General features: G+C 47.9%; 1 long non-coding RNA gene and 1 gene segment (V, D, J or C); one reads left to right on the top strand and one right to left on the bottom strand.

The window, feature by feature from the left end:
• The window catches only part of LOC109269153 (uncharacterized), a 76,466-nt gene extending 63,596 nt beyond the window's left edge, over window positions 1-12,870 (bottom strand). For all 6 annotated transcript variants that reach the window (XR_008420643.1, XR_008420644.1, XR_008420642.1 and 3 more), the window contains exon 1: window positions 12,657-12,870. This is a non-coding gene — a long non-coding RNA (uncharacterized LOC109269153). The remainder of the gene's footprint in view (window positions 1-12,656) is intronic.
• The window catches only part of LOC109269138 (T cell receptor beta constant 2-like), a 57,052-nt gene that overhangs the window by 12,121 nt on the left and 31,185 nt on the right, over window positions 1-13,746 (top strand).

The raw sequence follows: 13,746 nt of genomic DNA on the forward strand, positions 1-13,746 counted from the left end.
GCACCCTTGCCTTGTGACTCCCCGCTTCTACCTTTACTCCCCACCTTTATCTTTATCTATCTCCCTGACCTTTCTTACACATTCACGTCTCCCTCTAAACACAGCTGCAAAAGATTCCCTGCTTTTAAAGTTTATTTGTTTATTTATCTTGAGAGAAAGAGGGAGAGGGAGGGGCAGAGAGAGAGAGAGGGAGAGAGAGAATCCCAAGCAGGCTCTGCACCATCAGCTCAGAACCCCACATGGGGCTTGATCTCAGAACCACGAGATCATGACCTAAGCCAAAATCAAAAGTCAGATGCCACCCAGGCGCCCCAAGTTTCCCTGTTTTTAAAGACCCATGTGATTAGACTGAGCTTCCCAGATAACCCAGGATAGTCTCCTCGATCAAGGCCTGCTGATTAGTAACCTTCATTGTATCTACAACCTTAATTCCCTGTTGTAATCTACTCTGAACATTTTCATTTTATGGGGTGTGAACTTCTGAGCCTATTTTTCTGCCAATTGCAGTAAGATTCCACTAGAGGGCACTAGCGTATTCCTTATTATGAACACTACATTTCAAATAATGATAAATGAGAAAATCTGATAAAACTGAACACTGTATCACCAGTTAAAGAGAACCAGTATACAAATATCTCTCATGAGGTCTTTCAAAGGTTAATCATATAATAGGGAAATATATAGGGCAGAGCAAATTCCTCAGAACTAAAATGGCTGCAGCATAAGTAAAATAGGATTTGAAGTGTGGTAACCATTCTACAGCCTATATCTGGGCTCAGGATCACCCATAGAAAAATATTGCCATGCACTTAAAGGGATAAATGTGTTCCCTTACAGGGTTTTTTAAGAAATGGCTCCTCAGTGGCAGAGGCAGGCATAAGCATTATTGTCCCAAGACTGTTACCCCAGAAGGAATGCATGGGAAATGCAGATTTCCTAAGTAGTGCGCCCAAGGAGGGGGCTGAGAGCAGACACTGAAGAAGTCCATGGACAGATGGACAGCACAGAGCAAGATGCATTACATTAAAGTACAAAAGACGAGGGAGATATTTCAGGGCTCCTGGCCATCTACAGGATTCTCTTTTCTTCCAGTCTCTTTGTTAGGGACATAGAAGTTTGCCCCACACTGGGAGAAAGCTCCAAAACTCTTGAAAGTGGTGGCCTTTGGGAAGGAAAGGTCACAAGGAAGCCTCAAGAAGGAAAGGTGGGAAGGTATAGGAACTGGCTCGTGATCTAAGGGTATCAGGAACTCAGGTTAGTGGCATTGCTTTAGAGTCTTGGGTTGATGTAGAGAAAGAAAAGAGAGACCAGATCACTGGCCATGGGGTGTGGTGGAGGGGAGCGGCTTGTGTCTGAGGAGAGTGAATTAGCTACTGGGGGAAAGGACGACAGAATCAGAGGCCTCCTGGGGGTGCCTGGGTGGCTCAGTTGGTTAAGCATCTAACTTTAGCTCAAGTTGTGATTTCATGGCTCATGAGTTAGAGCCCCACATCGGGCTCTCTACTATCCGTGCAGATCCTCTGTCTCCCTCTCTCTCTGCCCCTCCCCTGCTCTTTCTCTCTCTCTCATAAATAAACATTTTTAAGAAAATTAATCAGATACCTCCTGAATCTTGGGTTAATCTAACATGGAGAATGCTTGGGATGAACTATAAATCTTTAAATTGTAATTATCCACCTCTATGATGTGGGAAGCACCATGGAACCTGGGAAAACCCACTGGATGGGAGGTAAATAGTGGGTTTAGTTTTGTGGAGGTAGGTAAACTGTGAAAGATTTCTAAAGGTGAAATTCAGGACGACAAGGTTTACTAAGTAACAAGGAAATTGTTGACTTGAGGAGGGCTCCTGAGAATGAAAACTGCTTCCCTTCCTGGAGAACACCTGTCTCCCAGCTAGGATATTGAGTACTCTCAGGACAATGGAAAACACCAAGGGCTGAAGTGGAGCCAAACCTGCTCCCCGCCATGCTTTTCCTGGAAGGAACAGAATTGGTAGCGACATACGAAGAGAGAACACGCCTCCTTAGAGCAGAGTTACCATCCTGAGAGCAAGCGCACCTCTCTCACTGGCCTAGAAGGGTGACAGTTTGGAGCCCCAGCTTGAAGGCGACTTCAGGCAAGAAAGCCATCTCTGAGTTGCCGGCACTGCCCCCAAACAGGGATGAGGGCCCACTTCTTGACTGGGGATGACAATGATTTGGCAAAATCTCTGGGAAGCCCTAGCCGTGGATGGAAGCATTTCGGGGAGATGAGGCAGTCTCTTCCCGCTCCTCCTCCCCTGGGCCCCTCAAGAATACTCTGGCTCCAACAAAGCACAAACAAACTCAAAGGTGTCCAAGAGGGGAAATTTTCGGGGCAACCCCAGGCAAGTCACCTCAATGCAGGAAGGACACAGTGACCCAGAAAAGGGAGCAGTATGTGTGGCAGGAACTCAGAAGAGACGCCACGATGGCCCCAGCCACAGACAGAACTTCCCATGACTCGGATAGACAGCCAGTCGCAGCCAGGATCCGGGACATATCCATGCTTCCGTGCGGAGCGGCACGAGGAGACCGCAAGAAAGAGGTTGTAAGTCTATAGCAGACAAAGAAACCATGTGGGCTGGTAAATATGTGAGGTCACTGAAGCCAGCAGATGTCGCCCCTGCCTTTAGGGAGAGAGAGAAGAGGGAAAGGAAGAAAGGTATGCCTAACACCAACGTTGAGGAAAGCAGCCACTCGTGCACACAACTACGCGTACTGTGCTAACGGGGAAAGGGTCCTGCATCTAACATGTTGAACTGGATACAGACCGGTGAAATAATCCGCCCTGGGGACCTGACGGGATTTTTACGCATGAGCCTCTTGTAAGCGGTGGACGCTAGTCGGTGGGTACACAAGGATAGGAAAACACTTGGAATTTTCTCTGCAGAGTAGAAGTGAAGACTTCTAAAGTGCAATTTTGATGACAGTGTAAGTTTCACACTCTCGCATATCTGAGTGACCAACATGTTATACCAGTTTTCATCATAAAGATTTAAAATACACCAATATTTGCAAGCTGGGCAAGAGGATACTGATGAGACGTTGTCCAGTGCGCAGAAATACGCAGCCTCAAAGGAGAGCGACCGCAGCAGCCGGTACTGACTGCCTGGGTTTCACTCCAGCCCTAGGAGGAAAGGGGAGTGGTTTCACCCCTGAAAATGAGGGCCAAGAAGCTGCAGAGATGGAGACATTACAGAGACCGACTAGAGCCCTGGGGGCTAGGAGACACCTGTGTGAAGCCACCATGGGTTTCCGGCCCCTGGGCTGGTCGTGCTTTGTCTCCTGGGAGCAGGTGAGTTTCGGGACACGTGGACAACCTGGCCGTAGCTTGCAGGTCTCAGCTCAAGTCCTTTTCTAGAGCCGCGGATGCCCTCCTCGGCTGTCTCTAGCTCTGTTTCCTTCCCTCACAGGCCCCATGGTAGCCAGGGTGACCCAAACCCCAAGACACGTCATCACCGGGACTGGAAAGCAGTTGACAGTGCGTTGTTCTCAGGACATGAACCATGACGCTATGTACTGGTATCGACAAGACCCAGGGCTGGGTCTGAAGGTGATCTACTATTCGAGGAATGTTGACTTTATTGAAAAGGGAGACGTCCCCGATGGGTACGCTGTCTCCCGGAAGGAGGAGAGGAATTTCCCCCTGACCCTGGAGTCCACCAGCACCAGCCAGACACCTCTGTATCTCTGTGTTAGCAGTAAATCCTCTCTGCACAAAAAGAGGACCACAAGAGCAAGGAGGCTCCTTCCTGGGGAGCCCCCCCCACACACACACAAGCAGGAGGAAAATTCCCTCCACCATCAGTGTGGGCAGAAGTCCTTCCCTGACTCCCCACATCCGGGGACCCTGAACAAGCTCCTCCCAAGCTCAGGCTGCAGCCCTTTCTCCTTACCGGGCTTCAGGGCTGCCCAACCCGAGCCCTCCATCTTCACTCCAGTCACTCTGCAAACTTTGTCCCACATTCCAGGTCCTATTCCCGGATGTTGGCCACTGGGAGGAAGAGCACATTCTGGGTTGTTTACAAAATCTGCCATCTCCCATTTTCCTCATCTCAGCACATGGTCCCGCCATCCACCCAGACGGCCAAGCCAGAAATGCAGGAGTCAGCCTCACCCCCTCTCACATCCCATCCTTCCACCCCCCCATCCGTCGCACCCCCCGCAGATTTCTAGATGTTCCATCCCTTGCCAATTCTACCAATGTTTCTGACCTCACCGATGATAGTGTGGCCCACCAAATGTCTCTCACCTGGATTCCTCAACCACCTTCCAAGTAGTCACCCCTCACTTCCCGTTTGCCACCTGCCCCCATCCAGAAGCCACTGTCTCCAGCTTGAAACCCATCAGTGTCTTTTCTTAACCTGGCCAAAGTCTCCGGTATAAACTGGAGACTTCCAAGCCTCTCCATGATGTGGTCTTTGCATACCTGTCTCTACCTTCCTAACGTGAAAGTCCTCTTTCTTTCACTCACAACTACGGGGCATTTCCATCTCTTACAGGTCCCCACATATGCCCTTTGCTGCTTCACTGCTGGTTCTTTACCAGTAACGTTCACTCTACCTAGAGCCCCCTTCCTCTCCCCACCTACCCGGAGAGCTGACCGATCGTTCCTCTGCATGCTAATTCAGAAGTCATTTCCTCCAGAAAGATTTCCTTGAAGCCCTGGCTGGGTGAGGCCTCTGCCCCCTGCTCTTATGACAGCCTGACATGCTAGCCTCAAGGCAATCAATGTGCTCAACTGTTTACTGTTTAAAGTTTACACAATTGGGGCACCGGGGTGGGTCAGTCAGTTGAGCGTCTAACTCTTGATTTTGACTCAGGTCATGATCTCGTATTTCATGGGATCGAGCCCCACGTCAAGCTCTGCACTGACAGCAGAGGAGCCTGCTTGGGATTCTCTCTCTCTCTCCCCCTCTCACTGCCCCTCCCCAGTTCGCTCATGCGTGCTCTCTCTCAAAATAAATAAACTTTTTTTTAAGTTTATGCTAATAAATATTAAGGTTAATGAGAACAAGGATCATGCCTATATTGTTTACCTTTTTTATCTCCATACTTGCCATTGACTTGTTAAGTAAATGAGTGACTCCGTCTTCTCTCAGACCCTCTTTCTAAAGCCTCTCTGACTAGTCCAGTATCTAGACCCCTTGCAAATTTCTCTCCTACACATAGTTTGGGGAGATTCCAGGGTTTTTCACATCTGTAGACAAGCCAGACAACTCATGTGCTCTAATAGAGTTTTTTATTATATTCTGGCCCCTTGTTGACTCTGTGCTATATGTCGGCCTGACAAGGATGTTGCCTCTCCGGGTACCACTGTGTCCACAGGATCCTTTTCTTCTTCTGATGGGCCCTAAAACACCTGCCCACCACTGCTGCTGCTTCTGCTCCGAACCATTACATTTGCCAAGCGGTACGATGTGCCAGACGGGGCCAGTGGGCTCCGTCATCCCTCCCAGGTAGTTTCCTGCAGAGTGACACCTCTATTAATGAAGCACAAGAGGAAACATTTTGCCCGGGCTTTTCCCTTCCCTTCTCTGTGTTGGAAGGGCAAAATTACAGTTCTGTATCTTGATCCCCAATCTCTTACACAGACTTTAGCACAAAGGCTCGTTCAATGACATACATTCCTCACCAACCAGCAAAATAGTAGTTACACCCTGGAACAATGGAACACAGAGAACCTCATCCAGGATGCAGAATCTGGCAAGACAAAACAAAACAAAATACAACAGCTGAGCTCAGAATCCACTCATCCCTCCAAGAACTACGGCTGCATTGCTGGGTTGGTCCACCCCGCCAATCCCCCACCCCTTACGGAAGGATGAGCTCTCTCAAGGAGGCATCTTACGCTGTTATTCACATAGGCTTCCAGTGGACCAATACCTCCTTTTTGAAAGACTTGCCCAGACATTTCTAAACTACAAAACTTGTTCCTTCTCCAGTCTAAGCTGAGTTTCCATTATACCTTTGATCACATCCTCAGTATAAATACAATTATATTAATTAAATCGGAGATGTAAATGGAGATTATAAGACGAGAGACTGTTTCCTGTAAATGGTTCTGCCATCTAATGACCTCTTTCCTGGAAGTCATCTCAAGTGACCCCTTATCCCATGCGAACCCATGGGACAAGGATGTAGACAGACCCCTTCATACTTATACAGAGTCCCACACACCTAGCCCTCTATTATAGGACCTAGGGATCTGAGCTAGGATGCCCTTATTCTTAACTTGGACCTGCCTTAGGCACCAGGTTACTCTGTTACCCTTGATTCTAGGACCAGGAGATTTCTGGTTCTAAACCATTCCTTAGAGGATGCACCCACAGCCTGCTTTATGGAATCTATTTCTGATGCGTAAATCACACCTCAATCAATCTCACTCATGCTAAAGAAATATCTACAAGAGTTCGAGAATTTTCAGATTTAGAATCCTAGTCACGTTTTTTTTTTTACATTAATTTTTGCTCACTAATTGTCAATGTCCTTGGTGGACTACTATTTCTATGTTCTTCCCTTAAAAGTGGGGTACCCAGGTATTACTACACTACACTAACAGCAGAGCCAACACAGACACCCTACCATGAATTCACCTGCCATGATATCCTCCTTGGGATAGATGGTTCATGGGCACAGTAGGTGTCTTTGAACTTGGTTGGCCAGACCACTACATTAAGCCTTTCTCTGGTGGTCATACATTGGCGTCCTTCCTAAGCTCTCTCTCTTCAGGTACCCTCTCTTTCAATCCACAGTGCCCATGAATGTCAGCGCCACTGAAATCCCAGGGTCAGAAACAAAGGGTGACTCTGTGATGTGACCAAAATACATACCATGACCCGTATATGCTGATTCAGACAAGAGCCGGGAGTGAGGCTACAATTAATCTTTTACTCAGTGCCAGGGGTACCAACAAATGGGAAGTCTAAGAGACAGGGTGCCTTATAAATAAGACCGAGCATTCTCCCCAACCTTCAGACATCTAGCCCTTCTCAGACACACCTGCCAGCGGTTAACCCACAGCGCCGCCCAGCCACTTCCGTTCTGCTCCAGAAGGGTTGTCACAGCAGGGAGGTGGCACCCACATGGGAGACAGTGAGGGGGGACAGCACCTGGGAATGAGCTGTCACAGTCCTCTCTCCCTCGTTCCTCCTCGGGGTTTGTACATAGCTTCAGCAGCCCAGGCAACCTGAGAAGATCCCCCTGCGGTCAGTTTGGCTTCCCTCCAAGCACCTGCTAGAGGGAGCTTCTTTCCACCCAGACACGCAGGGCTTCGGGGACTCCTTCCAGGACCCCCGGCTGTCTGGCCCTTTGCACTGCCCTGTTCCCTCCCCCATCACCCACATTTCGTTTTCCAGCTCCACTCCATCTTTAGACAAACTGCCTTTCTAATTTCAGGTGTCGGCCTCTAGACTTCATTTCTCCAAGGCTCAACATTGTATTCAGTGTTATTTTATAACTGCATTTCAGCTGTCACCGCCACCTCTCTGCCAGGATAACATCCAATTGCATACGACGTTTCCTCTGCCAGTCCTGCCTGGCAAGCTCCCTCTTGCTCTCCTGATCTCCTGATTGCTTCCCACGCTCCCCCAAATGTCCCTGGTCACTTCCTGGACACACACACCTTCTACACATCTCAGTTCTGCAATCGTCTTACCGTGTTGTTACTGTTTGCTCTAAATCTTTCCTCTGTTCTTTGATTTAAGGTAATGTACCTTTCCAGTTTGTGCCTGAAGCACTGCACGATGGATCCATGGATCCAATCGAAGCTCCGTGAGGCATGGAGCATGCCTCTGTGGTCCATGAGGGCCTTCCCGGGGCCAGGCACATAGCAAGTGTTCGAGAAATATCAATACAAGGATTCTAAGAGGCCTTCGAGAATTCTAATCAGGATCTGTCTTCCTGATCTCTCTTTCCAGCTAAGCACCCTTTTAATAAGCAGCTTAGATGACAAATCTTATGGATAAATTCTCTGAGACAAGCTTTTCTTATTAAGCATAGATGCTGCTGATCTCTGAGCTAGCCATGCCCCATTTCTGCAACAGCTTCACCATTAAAGATTCAGGGACAGAATTTTCTAGTCACAGACTCCATAATCACCTCCAGCCTCAGAGAGGAGCTATGGTGACATGGAGGGGGGGGGGGGAGGTGCGGGAGGGTGGAGGCAAGCTCTCCCAAGGAAAGACCCTTAATGGGAACTATGGGGTCACTGAGCTCAGAGCCGACGTGTTGACCCTCTGCCCCAAATTGCTATTGTGAGTTCAGGAAGAAGACTGTGACAAAGAGGCACTATGGAAGTAAGCTTTACTGGGGTATGTCTCAGTTTGGGATTTCTCTTCTTCATAATAAGTAACAGAAATGTCCTATAATCCTTTGCCTCCTGCCCACGGCGTATCAAGCCTATTCAACTGCCAGAGCAAATAATATTTTAGCATTCCCTCCTCTACACAATATTTTTTTTGTTAACAGTCATGCAATAATTACAAATCTTAACATGCCCCAAAATCACCTGTTGAGGATTTGTTTTGTTCTGTAGGGTTATTTTTTAAAATTGTGTGTGTGTGTGTGTGTGTGTGTGCATATCTGTGATAAGGGCACTTAACACGAATCCCTTTTAACAAGTATTTAAGTGTACAATCCAGTCTGGGGGCGCCTGAATGGCTCAGTCATTTAGGTCATGATCTTGCAGTTTGTGGGTTCAAGCCCCGCGTTGGGCTCTGTGCTGATAGCCCTGGATTTGCCCAAAGCCCTGCTTCAGATTCTGTGTCTCCCTCTCTCTCCGCCCCTCCCTTGCTCTCTCTCTCTCAAAAATAAATAAACATTAAAAAATGTACAATCCAGTCTTGTTAACTACAGGCACAATGTTGTAGACAGATCTCTAGAAGGTAACCATCTTGCAAGACTGGAATTTTGTACCTGCTGAACAGCGACTCCCCACTTCCCCTCCCCCAGGCCCCGGCAACTGCTTGTTTTCTGTTTCTAGGTATTTGACACTGGGCTGAGTGAAATAAGGCAGTCACCGAAGGGCAGATATTACACAAAAGGAGTCTTTTATCACCAAAGTTGTTTAGAATTTCTGGCACATGGTGGGAACACAAGCAGAACAACTTTTAATTGGATTTTATTATTGTCTTTTTTTTTTTACATCAGTATCTGCTACATTATTCATATTTGGCAATTGTCCAAATGATTCCTTTATAACAAACAGGAAAACAGATTCTGGCCCATGTAATTCCAATCCAGAATTACATTCTGTATTTAGCTGTTATTTCCCTGTACTCTTTTACTCTGGACCTCTCCTCAGGCTGTCCTTTGTAACCCAATACTTTGGAGGAGTATACACAGTTACTTTACAGAAAACGGTACTTAATTTAGTACTGTAGTAAAGCATGTTGGAGGTGAAGCGTTAGATGAAAATAATTTGTACTTTCCATGTTTCCCCTCGTATTACATTTTCAAGCTTTTTATGATGAAAAATTTTAATCACAAGCATAGAGAGGAATAATACAATGAGCCCTATCGCCCAGATTCAATAATTAACATTTTGCTACTCCCCTCCCCCGCCCCCCATCATCCATTTCCCCAGCATTTTGGGCTGATACATTTTGAAGCAATTTCCCAGACATCACAGTATTTTATTCCAGATTTTAGTAAGCTCTAAAAAAGAATAACACTTTGTTATATCATATTACCTACCTAACAAAATTATTTGTAATTCCTTACTATTATATACTGCCAGAATTATATTCACATTTCTCCTATTACCTTGAAAATGACCTTTTAAATGCCTGCTTATCCATTGCTTGTGATGTCTCAGAAGTTCTTCTTCCTTCCCTTTTCCCTCCCTCCCACTCCCCTTCTTCTTTGTCCTCTTCTACTTCTCTGCAGACAGTGCACTCCTAGTGAATAGGGAAGGGTGACACTAGGCAGGGAGAGAGAAGGGGGGCTCGGGGAGGCAGGTTGCAGCGACAAGTGGGAGGCTGAAGAAACAGAGGGGTTTGGAGAGAAAAAAGATGAAGGTATTCCAGACCCGCCTGGGCTAGGTGCCATGCGTGGAGTCTCACGAACTTTCTGACAAGGTCCCAATAAAAAGTCGGGGACCAAAATCCTTGGTGGCTACCCAGTCGGGACCCTGTCACTCTTGAGAGCTTTATACTCTCTCTCAATACACTCTACCGCTTTGCTCACTCTCTGTTGTCTGCAAGAGTCATCCTTTGACTCCGTGAGACAGGGGCCAGCGTCTCTCCCACCCTCCGGTAACACTAGTGCTTGCACCTGGAACCAGCCACACCTGGACTCCACCATTGGTCGCCCATGGTGTCCACTACACTGCCAGGTGGACCTGCACGTGTGGACACTGGCACCACTGTGTCTCCACCACCAACACAGAGGACAGAAAAGGCAAGTGTTTTATGAAGGAATTAGCCTATTACTCATGGGAAGAATCACATCTCTGTATGTCCCTACATCTATGGAAGCAAATCATAACAATTAGAACAGAAATATCTACAACTAGGGGCGCCTGGGTGGTTCAGTCAGGTAAGCATCCAACTTCAGCTCAGGTCATGATCCACAATTTGGAAGTTCCAGCCCCGCGTTGGGCTCTGTGCTGATTGCTCAGAGCCTGGAGCCTGCTTTGGACTCTGGGTCTCCCTCTCTCTCTGCCCATCTCCTGCGCACGCTCTGTGTCTCTCTCAAAAATAAAAAATGAATAAACATTAAAAAGATAAAAGAAATATCTACAACTAAATACTTTCAGCGTACTACATGTGTACTTAAGGACGGACATGTAGAAATGAGGACTCGGGGACTGGTGATCCTTTGCAATTCGAGATGCCACCTGGATATAAGGATGTGCCCAGGATGGCAAGGAGCTACTAGGGATCTGATAAAACCCCCTAAACACTAAAGCTAATCATTTCAAAAGCAGAGAACAGCACAACAGGAAGATGGAATTTGAACCAGAACACGAAGTCAGACGTATTGCTTCTGGCCGCTTCTGGTTATGAGATTCCCAGGGAATTCAGGGGAAAGATATTGACGGTTGAGTCAGAATTACTCTGCAGTTTGAAGCTCTTCCTTCCTAGCGGATAAGCAGGATCGGACACTGCCTGGGAGAAGTCCCTATTACAGAAATATCATGAAGCTTAAAGAAGAAACAGCAGGGCTGGTGTAGGACAGTTGGTAATGAACCAGAGTATAATATCAAGAGTTTAACAGCAAGTGTGGTTTTGGTTTTTTGTCGATTTGAATTCATGGGAAAACAATTCCTGGAGAAATATTTTGGAAAGCAAGTCTTTTTAGACAAAGATTTATCCCAAAAGGGGAACATAAGGATGAGTCCAAGAAATCATGTGGGTGAAGAATTTTAACATGCTGTCTGACACAGAATCAGTATTCGGTAAACAACGGTGTGGTGATGAGTCAGTGCTTTGACCAGCCACGCTTACGGAGCCCTGCCCGTTTATAATCGGTCCATAGGTACCAACTTGTTCCTTCCTACATTCACCCTGTGTGGTTGGTACTGTTATTAGTCGCATTTGGCATATAAGGACACTGAGGCCCAGAATTTGCCCGTGGTCACAGCCAGTAGTAACTTGATCGACAAAGCGGATTTCAAACCCAGACAGTCAGCTCCACAGCCTGCCTTTGTAACCAGTGCGCTAATTGTGGTAACTATTGTTACTCAGTAAGATCCTATGAAAAACTAAAATTGCTGTGAAGGAAATGTACGTTGAGAGATGGAGAGGAGAGAAAGAGGGGTTGGGGGAGAGAGGGAGGGAGAACATAATGTTTTCCCCATCAGAGTTAGTCAGGGAAAAAAAGTCCCCATCTTGGAGACTCACTTCCTGAGACTCTCTAGAAGGACCCGGCACATCAGGACCCCTGGCTGAGCTCTACCATACAGACCGAGTTAGGATACACAGGCAGGCGGTGGCGGAAAGAGACAAGGTGGAGTCTGGACAAATCCATGCAGACATCCTCATGCTCTCTCCCTCCCAGGAAGATGCATACCTTCCCCTGAAAGGAAAACACAGAGCCTACGAGCAAGGGTTCTGCCCAGGGAGGCCCGTTAGAGACACAGCATCCCAACTGTGTGGGGCAGCTGGTGTTATGGGCTGAACTGTGTCCCCTCAAAATTCCTGTGTTGACGTCCTCGCCCTCAGGACCTCCGAATGTGACTATATTTGCAGATGAGCTCTTTAGAGAGGTAATTAATGTAATTAATTGAGATGATTAAATGAGGTCACTGGTGCGGCCCCTTCTCGATCTGACTGGTGTCCTCGTAAGAAGAGGGAATTAGGACACAGACACGCACAGAGGAAAGACTGTGTGAAGACAGAGGGAGAAGAAGGCCACCTGCCGGTCGAGGAGTGAGGCCTCTGAGGAAACCAGCCCGGCCACACCTTGATCTTGGACTTCTGGCTTCCAGAACATCAAGAAAACCCATTTCCATAAGGAGAGTCACCCAGTCTGTGGAACACCCTGGCAGTCCAGGAAAGTTAATCCAGCTGACCATACAGGCACTCTCTACCTAATACGTACCCAAATTCCACACCCAAAGAAACAAAGCAGGTGTTCAGCACACATTACATTGTTTGTGCAAGCAGTCCAGGCAAAACGATCTACACTTACCAGTTACTAGGTGGTGGGAACGCTCCTGAAGTCCCAGTGCCCAGATGCCTGCCTTGCAAGCTGGTCCTTCTAAGGATGGCCATCTCAGGCCTACCTTAGCCAGCTGTTTTCTACACACGCACATGTGCACACACACATGTGCATGCACACACACACGCATGCGCACACATGCACGCACACACATACACATGCATGCACACACAAGCACCCACAAGCACATGCACACGTGCACACACACACACACACACACTGCAGAACAGAGATGGCTTTCACTCTGGCACCTCTAAAGTCTCCAGCATCTAGAAGATGACTAAAGGATCGTGAGCGTGGGCAGGGACAGCGACATCACAGACAACCAACCTGGAGCCTGAGAGAAGAGCCACTCCTGCCTCGAGCCTGCCATGGGGCCCAGGCTCCTCTGTGCTGTGGCCTTTTGTTTCCTGGGAGTCGGTGAGTCTGGGGAGTTGGCAGCAGACCCCTGTGCCATTATTCCTAGGCCCTGAATACAAGATTTATCCCTCAGCAGGCTTCCTGGCCTCTTTTCTCGCCTCATCTGTCCTTCCTTCTTAGGCTTTGTGGACACACAAGGAACCCAAACTCCGAGATATCTCATCGAGAAAGTGGGAACGAAAGTTTTGATGGAATGTTTGCAGAATATGGACCACGAAAGAACGTACTGGTATCGACAAGACCCAGGTCTGGGGCTGCAGCTCCTCCATCGGTCGTATAATATTGACAGTACTGAGAAAGGAGATGCCCCTGACGGGTACAGGGTCTCCAGGAAGAAGAAGAACGCCTTCCCCCTGACCCTGGAGTCTGCCAGCACCAACCAGACGTCTGTGTACCTCTGTGCCAGCAGTAAATCCACAGTGCCTCACAGCCACATCCTCTCTGCTCAGAAAGGGCAGATATCAGGGGGAAGTGACCCCAACTCAGGGCTGAGCTGCACTGGTTCCCATGGCACATTTGTGCCAATTAGAAGTAAGGCAGCCTCTAAGGGGAAGCAAGGCCATAGACACGCATCTTGGCTAGGAGAGCGTGGATGTTTTTCAGGCCCCACTCATCACTGCTTCCCAAGTCAGGGGCCCTT

Source organism: Panthera pardus, unplaced genomic scaffold, assembly GCF_024362965.1.
Source record: "Panthera pardus isolate Hobbes unplaced genomic scaffold, ASM2436296v1 HiC_scaffold_8, whole genome shotgun sequence".
NCBI lineage: Eukaryota > Metazoa > Chordata > Mammalia > Carnivora > Felidae > Panthera > Panthera pardus.